The sequence below is a fragment of the Bos indicus x Bos taurus genome, chromosome 6 (genome assembly GCF_003369695.1).
Source record: "Bos indicus x Bos taurus breed Angus x Brahman F1 hybrid chromosome 6, Bos_hybrid_MaternalHap_v2.0, whole genome shotgun sequence".
Classification (NCBI taxonomy): Eukaryota; Metazoa; Chordata; class Mammalia; order Artiodactyla; family Bovidae; genus Bos; species Bos indicus x Bos taurus.
In genome coordinates, this window is record NC_040081.1 from 38,421,383 (window position 1) to 38,435,075 (window position 13,693).

Here is a 13,693-nt window from a genome sequence, read left to right on the forward strand (position 1 = left end):
CTTGGAAGGAAAGTTATGACCAACCTAGATAGCATATTCAAAAGCAGAGACATTACTTTGCCAACAAAAGTTCATCTAGTCAAGGCTATGGTTTTTCCTATGGTCACATATGGATGTGAGAGTTGGACTATGAAGAAAGCTGAGCGCCGAAGAATTGATGCTTTTGAACTGTGGTGTTGGAGAAGACTCTTGAGAGCCCCTTGGACTGCAAGGAGATCCAAACAGTCCATTCGGAAGGAGATCAGCCCTGGGATTTCTTTGGAAGGAATGGTGCTAAAACTGAAACTCCAGTACTTTGGCCACCTCATGTGAAGAGTTGACTCATTGGAAAAGACTCTGATGCTGGGAAGGATTGGGGGCAGGAGGAGAAGGGGACGACAGAGCATGAGTTGGCTGGATGGCATCACTGACTCAATGGACATGAGTCTGAGTGAACTCTGGGAGTTGGTGATGGACAGGGAGGCCTGGCATGCTGTGATACATGGGGTCGCACAGAGTCGGACACGACTGAGCAACTGAACTGAACTGAACTGAGCAACTTTCATTTTCACTTTCCTGCACTGCAGGTGGATTCTTTACCAACTGAGCTATCAGAGAAGCCTATCAATTCAATGGTTACTATATAATATCTATAATACACCTTCATGTGTTAATGCCAAGATAAACAAAGGAAGGTCATGTGTTCTTAGAGCACATTGTTGTTGCTCAGTTGTGTCCACTCGAGACTCCATGGACTGCAGCATGCCAGGCTTCCCTGTTTTTCACTATCTCCCGGAGTTTGCTTAAACTCATGTTCATTGAGTCCATGATACCATTCAAGATGAGAGAAATCCCTCTCATCTTCTGTTGCCCCTTCTCTTCCTACCCTCAATCTTTCCCAGCCTCAGGGTCTTTTCCAGGAGTCAGCTGTTTGCATCAGGTAGCCAAAGGATTGGAACTTCAACTTCAGCATCAGTCCTTCTAATGAATATTCAGGGTTGAATTCTTTTAGGCTTGACTGGTTTGATCTCCCTGCTGTCCAAGGGACTCTCAAGAGTCTTCTCCAGCCCCACAGTTTGAAAGCATCAATTCTTCAGTGCTCAGCTTTCTTTATGGTCCAACTGTCCCATCCATACCTGACCACTGGAAAGACCATAGCTTTAACCATACAGACCTTGGCAAAGTGATATCTCTGCTTTATAATATGCTATCTAGTTTTATAGAAGCACATAGTATACTAAAAATTATGGGAGAATGATGAGAAAGGAGTAAATTCTAGGGAACATATAGAATAATTCCACTAACTCATTCTAGAAGAGCAAAAGCAGATTTAACAGGTTGATTATATAAATGACTCATATTTTTTTTACTCATCCCTGTTTCTAATCATTTGCAAGGTAAATTTGCAGCTCCAGCCATCAAGAGGTGGGATCTCTCTGCCTCTCATCTTGATTTTGGGCTGGACTTGAAACTTGCTTTGTCAATCAGTTCAGTCAGTCAGTTCAGTCGCTCAGTCATGTCCTACTCTCTCTGCGACCCTATGAATTGCAGCACGCCAGGCCTCCCTGTCCATCACCAACTCCCGGAGTTCACTCAGACTCACGTCCATCGAGTCAGTGATGCCATCCAGCCATCTCATCCTCTGTCGTCTCCTTCTCCTCCTGCCCCCAATCCCTCTCAGCATCAGAGTCTTTTCCAATGAGTCAACTCTTTGCATGAGGTGGCCAAAGTACTGGAATTTCAGCTTTAGCATCATTCCTTCCAAAGAAATCCCAGGGCTGATCTCCTTCCGAATGGACTGTTTGGATCTCCTTGCAGTCCAAGGGGCTCTCAAGAGTCTTCTCCAACACCACAGTTCAAAAGCATCAATTCTTCGGCACTCAGCCTTCTTCACAGTCCAACTCTCACATCCATACATGACCACTGAAAAAACCATAGCCTTGACTAGATGGACCTTTGTTGGCAAAGTAATGTCTCTGCTTTTGAATATGCTATCTAGGTTGGTCATAACTTTTCTTCCAAGGAGTAAGCTTACTCCTTCTTCCAAGGAGTAAGTTTACTTTTTCCAAGGAATAAGCTTACTCCTTCTTCCAAGGAATAAGCTTACTCCTTCTTCCAAGGAATAAGCTTACTCCTTCTTCCAAGGAGTAAGCTTTTTTGTCAATAGTGGACAGCAAAAGTGATGTGGTGTGAGGTTTGGACATAAGCTCCAAGGGTCTTTGCCCAAGGTCTCTTGATATGATGAGGTTCAGAACATACTACCCCAAATTAGGGTACCTTGACATACTAAATATTTTAAGCTGAAAGAGTCTGAGGAAAAAGTAGAAGCGAGAAGGTCACTTTGAACTTCTGCCCCATTGCCTTTCTTCCCTGAAACAGGTTATAAATCCTAACATGGAAGCTGCCCTTCCTACACCTAAAGGAAAGGAGCATCCTTATTTCTGAAGACAAAGGGGTGTCAAGAAGAATCCTAAATGTATTTGGTCTTGCTAAATTTAATGCAGTTCAGTATAGTTACCTCATACTCCTTCACCTGTTATATTCTTCCACAATGATCCACACTTCATCAAATCTAGCTTACAAATACAGCTCTGTTTTCTTTGGGTCTTCATTTCCTTATGGAGGCCCCATTGCCACATAAAACTTATATCAAATAATTTTGTGTGCTTTTCTTCTGTTAATCTGTTGGTTTAATTTTCAGACTCAGAGAAGGACTCTTAGAGCATTAAGGAAAATTTTTTCCTCCTCTACAATTTCACAGAATCTTACTCAGTTTCCCATCCAACAGCACAGTTTGACCTGCTTGATAATAAGAAAATACTTGGAGTGTGGCTGAACCATCTCTGAGCAGCCTGTGCGCATATGACCTGACTGCTAACTGCAGACACAAGGATGCTCAAAAGGATCCAGCTGAGCCATGCCCAAACTACTGATCCGCAGAATCATAAGCTCAAGGGCCCCCATGTTTTGGGATCACTTGTTAAACTGATTCATGATATACACAGATTTCAGAGAGGAAGTAAGAGATTGCCAGATGAAGAAGAAGGACTAAGGGATTTGAAGCAGGGCAATTATTGACAAACAGGCTTAGATGCATGAACATTCTTCTTTTATTCCAAGAAAGTGAGAAATCCAGTAAGTCAGGATCACACTAATTACGTGATGTAGACTATAGAATGTGTGTGTGTTCATGTGTGTGTGTGTGTATATGTGTGTAAACATGGTTATGCATGTTTGGGAAATTGGGAGGCTGTGAGGTAAAATGAATCTGGAAAAGCAAGTTGGGACCAAAAAACTTTGTAGACCACTGAAAGTTGGTGAAATTTTAAAATTTTTGTTAGAGTATAGTTGCTTTATAATATTGTGTTATTTCTGCTGTACAGAAAAGTAAATCTGCCATATGTATACATATATCCCCTCTTCTGTTGGATTTCTTCCCATTTAGGTCACCACATAGCATTGAGTAGGGTTCCCTGTGTTATACAATAGGTACTTATTAGTTACCTATTTTATACATAGCAGTGTATATATATCAATCTCAATCTCCCAATTCATCTCCTCCCTCTTTCCCCACTTGGTATTCATATGTTTGTTCTCTACATCTGTGTCTGTATTTCTGTTTTGCAAATAGGTTCATCTGTACCATTTTTCTAGATTCTACATATATGTGTTAATAGATGATATTTGATTTTCTCTTTCTGACTTACTTCACTCTGTATAACATAGGTCCATCCACATCTCTACAAATGGCACAATTTGTTCCTTTTTATGGATGAGTAATATTCCTCAGGTGAAGAGTTGACTCATTGGAAAAGACTCTGATGCTGGGAGGGATTGAGGGCAGGAGGAAAAGGGGACGACAGAGGATGAGATGGCTGGATGGCATCACCAACTCAATGGACATGAGTTTGGGTGAACTCCGGGAGTTGGTGATGGACAGGGAGGCCTGGCGTGCTGCAATTTGTGGGGTCGCAAAGAGTCGGACGTGACCGAGTGACTGAACAGAACTGAACTGAACTGAACTGAAGATTCTGTTGTCTGTATATATATGTACATATATATGCCATGTCTTTATCCTTTCCTCTGTTGATGGACATTTAGGTTGCTTCCACATCCTGCCTATTGTAAATAGTGTTGCAGTGAACATGGGGGTGCATGTATCTTTCGGAATTATGGTTTCTTTAGATATATACTCAGGAGTGGGGTGAAATGGATTTTACCTCAAAGTATTTCTCCTGTCATCTGTAGACTCTGACTTGGGAAAAAGTGTAAAGAATAAATAGAGGAGCTACTATTCGTTGAGATACTGCTGCCTGTTGGCTCTTTATATACCCATTTTTAACTCTATATTTGGAGAAGGCAATGGCACCCCACTCCGGTACTCCTGCCTGGAGAATCCCGTGGATGGAGGAGCCTGGAAGGCTGCGGTCCATGGGGTTGCTGAGGGTCAGACACGACTGAGCGACTTCACTTTCACTTTTCACTTTCATGCATTGGAGAAGGAAATGGCAACCCACTCCAGTGTTCTTGCCTGGAGAATCCCAGGGATGGGGGAGCCTGGTGGGCTGTTGTCTATGGGGTCACACAGAGTCAGACACGACTGAAGTGACTTAGCAGCAGCAGCAGCAACTCTATATTGGGTGTTTATATACACATTTTTAACTCTTGTAGTCTTCCCATCACTTTTAGGGATATTAGTCTAATCTGTGGAAAGAGAAACTGTCTTAGAGACAGGGAGACCACATGACCTGGTTTGTCAGGACAGTCCTGACTTATCTGTTGTCTCCGCAGACAACACTGGTTCTTTCACCATCAAAACTTCTGCCTTTGGATAACAAGTTATACTGTTGTCCTACTTGCAAGTTATACAAATTGCCTGATCTTTTTTTGTTTTATTTTTTTTTTTGTTCTAAATTGCCTGATCTTGAATAATTTCATAAGTGGCATACATACATGATGTTTGAATCTGCAATATTATTATTTTATTAAAAAGACAAAATCAATGTTTGGAGCATATAGGTAGATTAAATATTTGCTTAGTATTTTTTGTTTTTATAAGCATTTGGAGATGAAAACTTTTATCTTTATGGAGTGCATCTCTGGTATGATAGTTTGAGTTGGAGAAAACTTGCTTCAATATATAGAAAATCAAATAGTTGTAAGAATGTATCTCTTATACATTCACCTATACTGACAAAAAAGAAACTTTTAAAAATGGCAGCATATGGAACATGAAAAATGTACACAGGTATGTTTGTGGTGTGGGTAAAGGGGCAAAAAGTTCAACCATTTCACTCATCCTTCAGTCATGTTTGAAGACTAACGTTAATCAGTAGATTTGTCACTGGCTTTGTCTTGAACGGTGATCACATTGGCCTTTTTTTGCCAGCCACCATAATTAACCAGTGTATACACTTTAAACCAATGAAAGTATAACCCTGACTCAAAAATTTGTTAAGTGTCATGGTACCTGATTTAAGTCTTGATAATAGACTGTATCCCTTTTTCTTTTCCTCTCTTGGACCCCACGAGTGCCTCTCAGGAAACTTGATGTTAATTGCTTTGTTATAGATTAGGTCAAGTGTGCTGTCACTTATTTCTGATTATATTTTTCCTAGAGCTTTTTAGTATCCAGACTTGTCTTGCTCTATCACACACAATTGATGTTATACATGATCAGCAAATTAACACATTGCCCAAACAATTTCCTGTGTTTATTAGGCAGTCTGATCAGAAGCTGCACTAAGCTTCAGCACAAATGAGTAAGTCCAATTTGAAAAACATTTTAAAAAATAGATGAAGCAAAGCTTGCAGCTCTACAGTGTAGAATATAATGTTCCTTTTATATAGAGGACATGTTAGATGTGGCATAGGTGTTTCTATACAAACAATTATAGTTCTGGGAGACTTGACTCTTAACCACATGGGCTTTAAGGAATCTGTTCACAGAAGGGCTTCTGCATTGTGCTCAACGATTGTTCACTGATCATATGCTGGGCTGTCACTGCATGGTACCTTAAACCAGGTACCATAACACTTAAAGAATCAGAAATAATTTTTGTTTATATGCTAGTGAAGGCAGCACCATATCGTACTGATCTGAGTTCAAATTCTACATCCCAGACATATCAAGGAAAATTCAAAATTTAATTGACTGGTTTTTGAAGACTAAAAATTTATTTTTTCAGATTGTAACAGTAAAACATTTAAAATTTGAAACATTTGTAAAATTCAGAAAAGAATACAGAAAAAAATCACCAACGGACTTGGCAACTGTTCAAAGTTTAGTTATCTCTTTTAGTCTTTTTTTCCCCTCTATTTATGCATCTATGTATAATTATAAGAAAAGTGAAAGTGAAAGCCACTCAATTGTGTCCGTTTGCAACCCCATGGGCTGTATAGTCCATGGAATTCTCCAGGCCAGAATACTGGAGTGGGTAGCCTTTCCCTTCTCCAGAGGATCTTCCCAACCCAGGGATCAAACCCAGGTCTCCCACACTAAAGGCGGATTCTTTACCAGCTGAACCACAAGGGAAGCCTGAGAATAGTGGAGTGGGTAGTATAATTATAATGTATAATTATATCATTTTTATATTTACACTAGATCTCTATCATTTCTACCTTGCTTTTTATACCAAAGCATTAAAAAGTGTGAACTTTCTGAGATATTAATGTTCTTTAAACATTTAACTGGATTCATGCTTTTCAGTTATGGATATGCCAATATTTATTTAATCCTTTCCTTGTTTAGGAAAATTTAGATTATTTCCAGTCTTTATTATTATTAACTCTTTGAGGAACATCTTAATACATTTGTGTTTGTCTGTATCTCTGATTATTTATCTATTAATGTTTCAAAATTATGAACTTAAATGATTACTTTTATATTTATACAGTAATATCTGTTTATAGTTTTAAAAAGTTTGATATTTGTGATGGTTTTATGATTAAAATAGTACTAGATGTTTTTTTAAACCAAAAATGAACCTGGCTTTCTCCATCTAAGGGGAAATAACTTTCAAAAATTTGTACTATTTCTTATAGTATGTAACATCCTTATCTTATTTATCACCTAATAACATGTTTATATTGCTACATCATAATTTTTAAAAATTAGACATCAATTATTATCTTACTGAGTGCTTCCCTGATAGCTCAGTTGGTAAAGAATTCACCTGCAATGCAGAAGACCCCGATTTGATTCCTTTGATCCAGTGGGTCTGGAAGATCCACTGGAGAAAGGATAGGTTACCCACTCCAGTATTCCTGGGCTTCCCTTGTGGCTCAGCTGGTAAAGAATCCATCTGCAATGAGAGACCAGGGTTTGATCCCTGGGTTGGGAAGATCCCCTGGAGAAGGGAAAGGCTACCCACTCCAGTATTCGGGCCTGGAGAATTCCATGGACTGTACAGTTGTGAAGAGTCAGAGACGACTGATAAGAAAAACATTTATCTTAAATCTTATCTCTTTTTCCTCAATATTTTCTCAAATACTTCTGTCATTCACCCAGTTTGATTACAGCATATTGGCTACATCAATATTTGGTGTTTATTGCATTATGATTGTGTTAATATTATTCACAGGTGAGTCTACTCTAGTTGACTCATTTCATTTCTAGTGAAATGAGTTCATGTAAAACTTTCTACATACTTATGACCAACTCATCCCCTTATTCTCTAAGAAAACTATAAAATAAACATATAGGCAAATATAATAAGCAAATATGCAAGGAAGTATTTAGCTTCTTTTTTAATGTAATATACCACCTTGAGTCTATGTAAATAAGACAAGTTGTTCCAAGTCAATGCCAATTCCTGATAAACACTAACCTGTTCTCTTTCTTCACAATTTTGTTACTTCAAAAGTTATGTACTCTACACCTGAAACTTATTCAACACTATTAATCAACTATAAAGTGAAAATAAGTGAGACAAATCCCTTGGGACAAACTTGCTGGACTGTCTCTTCAAGGGTGTCTGGAATAAGGCTACTGTTTTGTTCCTTGATCCAGGTACTCCTTACATTTTTGTTTGTGAAAATTTATGTTCACTGAGGAACATTTTTCCAAACGTAAACTATACTGTTTTAAAAAGTTGAAAAATGCATCTTATCATAAAAACTTTTTTTGATAAGCTACTTATAAAATAAATATTTTATAGTGGATTTGTCCTCTATACAAAAGGGGACAGGCCAGGTAACTTTAACCTGATTTAATCTTCCTCCAAGAAATCACACTATAGATTTTCCAAGCCAAACCCTCTTGTTACTGACTTACAGCCCAAAGCTCTCTCCACTTCACACCATATCCCACTTCTGGCCAGGAGAGGTCAACACTTCTTGGATGGTAGAAGACCAGGAGGGGATTTAAGTTCTTTGCGCATGTGCTTTTCAAGTAGGTGCAAGACTTCCTAAAAATCTGTCCTTGCCCACTCCCCCTCGAGTGCAGTTCTGTCCACTGTTAAAAGATAGACTGACGTATATCATAATTTTTAAGAGCTTATCTGAGCAAAACTCAGCTGGAATCGAGTAGTGCCAAGCTAGATGTGTAGGAGTATTCCACCACCCACAGAAACTCGGGAGAGACTTCTATAAAGGCAGAATCCGACTAAGAAAATTACTGATTGGCTGTTGGTAGCTAGATGGCTGTTTATGATTGGTTGTCCTCAGTATTTTGATTTCACAACCTCGGGATGTTTACAGGCTTAAATTTTGACTTAGGCTGCCCTGGTGTTAGATGCCCCCCGCCCCCCACCTCAGTTTAATGGCCTCTTCATTTAATTAGCTTAAAGCTCTCTAAACACATACTCTGATCATACCGAACTTTTCCTTTTCCTGATTTTATCAGGGTACATCACCAATGCTATACCTCCTCCTCAAATGCCTTCCGCTTAATCACAAAGTTGGGAAATTTTTGCAGATCCTTTCTGGGCACATCAAGTGTTTGTGTAAAATCTTTCCAGACCTACATCACTATCAGTTCAGTTCAGTCGCTCAGTCGTGTCCGACTCTTTGTGACCCCATGAATTGCAGCACACCAGGCCTCCCTGTCCATCACCAACTCCCGGAGTTCACTCAGACTCATGTCCATCGAGTCAGTGATGCCATCCAGCCATCTCATGCTCTGTCGTCCCCTTTTCCTCCTGCCCCCAATCCCTCCCAGCATCAGAGTCTTTTCCAGGGAGTCAGTTCTTTGCATGAGGTGGCCAAAGTACTGGAGTTTCAGCTTTGGCATCATTCCTTCCAACGAACATCCAGGGCTGATCTCCTTTAGAATGGACTGGTTGGATCTCCTTGCAGTCCAAGGGACTCTCAAGAGCCTTCTCCAACACCACAGTTCAAAAGCATCAATTCTTCGGTGCTCAGCTTTCCTCACAGTCCGACTCTCACATCCATACATGACCACTGGAAAAACCACAGCCTTGACTAGACATCACTATAGAGCTAACCAATTTCTACCACACAGTTATGTCAGTGTGCCTATAACATATGTGATTATTTTTCTGTATGTCTGGCTATCCTGGTACTCAGAGCTCTTTAAAATTTTTTCCTTTGTATTTAAAATTCGGCTATCTTTTAAACAGAGAAATATTCCATTTATTATACTGTCCCCATGCTTGACACCTAGTGCCTGCCTGCGTGCTAAGTTGCTTGTCATGTCTGACTCTTTGTGACCCTATGGACTGGACTGCAGCCTGCCAGGCTCCTCTGTCTATGGGATTCTCCAGGCAAGAATACTGGAGTGGGTTGCCATGCCCTCCTCCAGGGGATCTTCCTGACCTAGGGATTGAACCCATGTCTCTTGGGTCTCCTGCAGTGGCAAGCTGGTTACCTAGGTGCCAGCTGGGAGGCCCCTTGACACCTAGTAGGGACCTAAAATACATTTACTGAATTAATAAGTAAATGAGTCCTTATTACTTGAATATAGTATTTTAATATGATAGAATTTTTCCTAGTCGTGTGATTCTCCCTAGTGAAGAAATATTCCCTCATTAATTTGTTAAAGTGTTCTTTTCAAAAGGAAGTGAATTTTAACACACATAGTATCATGATTTGTTAAAAAAAAAAACAAAAAACAAAATCAGCTGTTATTTGGGAAGCTCAAGAGAAAAGTCAAAGACTCAATGTAATATAAAAATGAGTCTGAATATTATTACCTAACTCTGGATTACTTTCTTCATGAGAGAAAACCAAAACCCAAAGTAAAAACCAAAACCACAAGCCACCCCCCCAAAAAACAATTTTATTATGAGCTATGGAAATTTTACCTCTAACCAAATTTTATCTCTAACCAAACTGAAAAATAATACAGAATTTGTTTTATAGATAAATAAACTGTTAATTATTTAAAAGTTATTAATTGATAAATAGGAATGAAAATTGCAAAAATGTTATCAGATAACATGCAATAGAATAAATTTATTGTGCCTGTTGAGTTATAAAATACTGTATTTGAGAGGCCAATTATTTTGAACTACTTAAAACACTACCATCAACTAATTGTGAGCCTTTGGGGAACATTTTTCAATTCACTTGCTTCAATTTCTTAATCTATAAAATAGTTCTGAAATATGACAATTCTAAAATAAAATCAAGTTTACCTCTTTCCAATGTCAAAAAATGGTCTAAGGCATGATACCAAAACACCCCACTAGATGGCAGGGTTCCCATTTCAAAGGAAGATTTTTTTTTTTCTTGTTCCAAAATAAGAGCTTCCAGCAAACAATTTGAAATATGTTTATTTGTATGGCTATAAATATGGCTCATCTGACTCAGTTTTCCACAGGGTTCCATGTTTTTCAGTGATTTGCAGCCAGCGTTTTTTTTTTTTTTTTAAGCCAGATTGAGGAAGTTATTTGATATGCACCTACATTCTTTCCAAATAATCAAAGCTAATCCCTGTTTCTTCTTTTTAATCAGACATTACATGTCCACAGTGTCATTAGCTGAAAAAAATTATGGCACCATTCATTAAGTAGTGTGTGACTTCTGAGCACAGTTTCACAGAGCCCTCAGCAAGTGTAAGTGTGGACATCTCTGGAATTTTTTACAGTTTCAGAAAGCCAAAGCAACACCTGCTAAATTTCATTTAATTCCTGACAGGGCACTCATTGCTGTTTAAAAACCATTTCTAACCTTTCCAGTTGTGACTGGCTGAGACCAAATATTGTTTAAGGTAAAGTGAAGTGAAGTGAAAGTCGCTCAGTCGTGTCCAACTCTTTGGGACCCCGTGGACTATACAGTCCATGGAATTCTCCAGGCCAAAATACTGGAGTGGGTAGCTGTTTCCTTCTCCAGGGGATCTTCCCGATCCAGGAATCGAACCCAGGTCTCCCTCATTGCAGGCGGATTCTTTACCAGCTGAGCCACCAGGGGAGCCCAACTGAAAGGTAAATCAAACTGAATTTTCAGACAAGTGCAAATGCTTTGATCAACTAAATACAGTATGTGGCTAATCTTTGAAAAGCAAATGGCAGGCATAAACAAGGAAGCTATTTTTATTATTACAAGTTATCATGATTATTATTGTTGCTGACTATTTTATTTCTAAAGTCTTCAGAAGGAGTCTTTTCTGAGAAACTTGAGTCAGGAAAAAGAAATGTATTTCTTCCAAATTTAACATAGCAGACCCAATATGTTTTAACCAGAAGGAATGTTTTCCACTTACAAAGTTCATACTGAGCAATGCTTCATTAAAGAAAAAAGGAATAATCCAGACATCTTTGAAAATTACAGGTTTGCTCAACCCAATATTTATCAGCAATTGCTAGACTTTCTAAACAATTGAAAATTATCCCAAGGTAGAGTTATCTGAAGCATATATAACCCGTTCTGTTTGCAAAACAAAACAAAAACATACACACTAAAAAAGAACCCCTTTTAACATAAAACAAAGAGAGATGTCATGTGGTTTTGGGGGTAAAATATGAAACAAATACAGAAAACAGCTATCTCCCTCCATTAAAAACAAGAGCAGCAACAAAACTAGGTTGAAACTCCCTCCCTTGTGATGGACAATAGGATTTTTAAATGCCTTTCCAGCCCCTGGGCCGTGTTTAGACACAAAGTATTTTCATATATCATGAGATCTCTGTCTTCCTGCCTAATCCTACTGTATCATAATGCCTCATAGCACAATGGAGATGCATGCATGCCTAATTTCCATAAATTACACAGTCTGACGTTTTCATAAAGACAAATTCCAATTGTAAACTATTAAACCTAATTCAGCATCCTTTGATGTCTCTGAGAAAAACTGTGGGGGTAGTTTAAGCATTCCTACATGGGAATGTGTTCCCTGGGGTAGGTGAACAGAAAGAGGGGGGTAATATTTTGCCCCTCATATCTCTTCATTAACTTAAATGTGTTCTACTGAGATTGAAGTTAGTCCCTGTATAGAAAATTCTTTTAAAAATTCTAAGCACTGGGGACAAACTTACACAGAAGACTTTTCCCAAAAGCTCAAAATCTGAATCAAAAGAAAGTCTATTTCTCTGAGCCCCTGTTTTGATTCTCCTCTAAGGTAGAAGCCCAGTGCTAGCTGACTGCCAACTATCTTACTCTTTGGATTATTTCATGTTAATTTTTCCCCTTTGTTTCTAAACACTCTCCTCCTAAACTCTCCTGTGACTTGGTCTTTAGATCAAAGCAAACACCACCCAGGCTTCTCCATTCCGGTTCCATCAAGTTTCATCATTTAGTTGTGGAATTTCCTCGACAGATCTCTTTCTCAGCATCCTGTTGACATAATTTAACATACAGGTTATAAAGAATTCCGTGAACCTTCCCCCTTCCTGTTTACTTTCCCTCCTCAATGGAGCCTAGTGCTCAGAAGCGGTTCTTTTAAACCTAAAAGCCGGATCACCTCACCCTGAAGCAGGAAAGGTGTGAAAAGCAAACAGAGGAGAGCAAATACAGTGGCTTTTCAGCAGTTCCTCAGAGCTGGTTGCAGTCTGAGAGGTGATTCAGGGAGTGAGAATTCTGAGCAGGGGGCAGGATGGGGACCATGGATACATTTCTGGGTCCTGCTGAGTTAGTCCTTCACAGGGTGGCTTTGTTATGAGACGTGAAGTGTTATGAATTCCTGGAACCCCTACACACCAGCAGGCAAATGTAAGCACATTTTAACAGACACAGGAGGCTCTTGGATTTGGGGCCACTATCTAGAACCAGTGAGCTGAAAGTTTCCTTAGTCCTATAATTTCTCCTGATGCGATAATCCATGCATACCTCTGGGGAGAGGCTCTTCCCCCAACTGTGTCTGTAAATGCTGGCTGGGAACCCTACGAGCCAGGCCAGAAATCTCCCTGTGGGTAATCTGGTCCAAGTGAGTTAAAGTGTTAGAACAGACAAGTATTGCTATAAGGTCCTTTAAAGGCCAGCTGAACTTTGTAAGCACAGCACAAAGCAACTGTTGATGGCCTGGCTTGTGGAATGTAGGGTGTGTGTGAGCCCAAGGCCCGGGCGGGTGGGATGGATGGGGGGTCTCCTGCCAAGTGGCACTTTGAGGCAGGCAGAGAGAGACCAGGCAGATCAGAGACTCCTTTACAAGCAGGGCTACTGGTGGAGGAACATAAATTAAGGGCAGATAGGGCAACTGTCAGTTACCTAGGGCACTGTGAAGATTTCCTTAAATTCATTTTAACAAGCTAGCAGCAAAAAAACTGGCATCTGGATCCAGAAAGGACAAGAGTGGATCAGTACCCATCCTGGATTC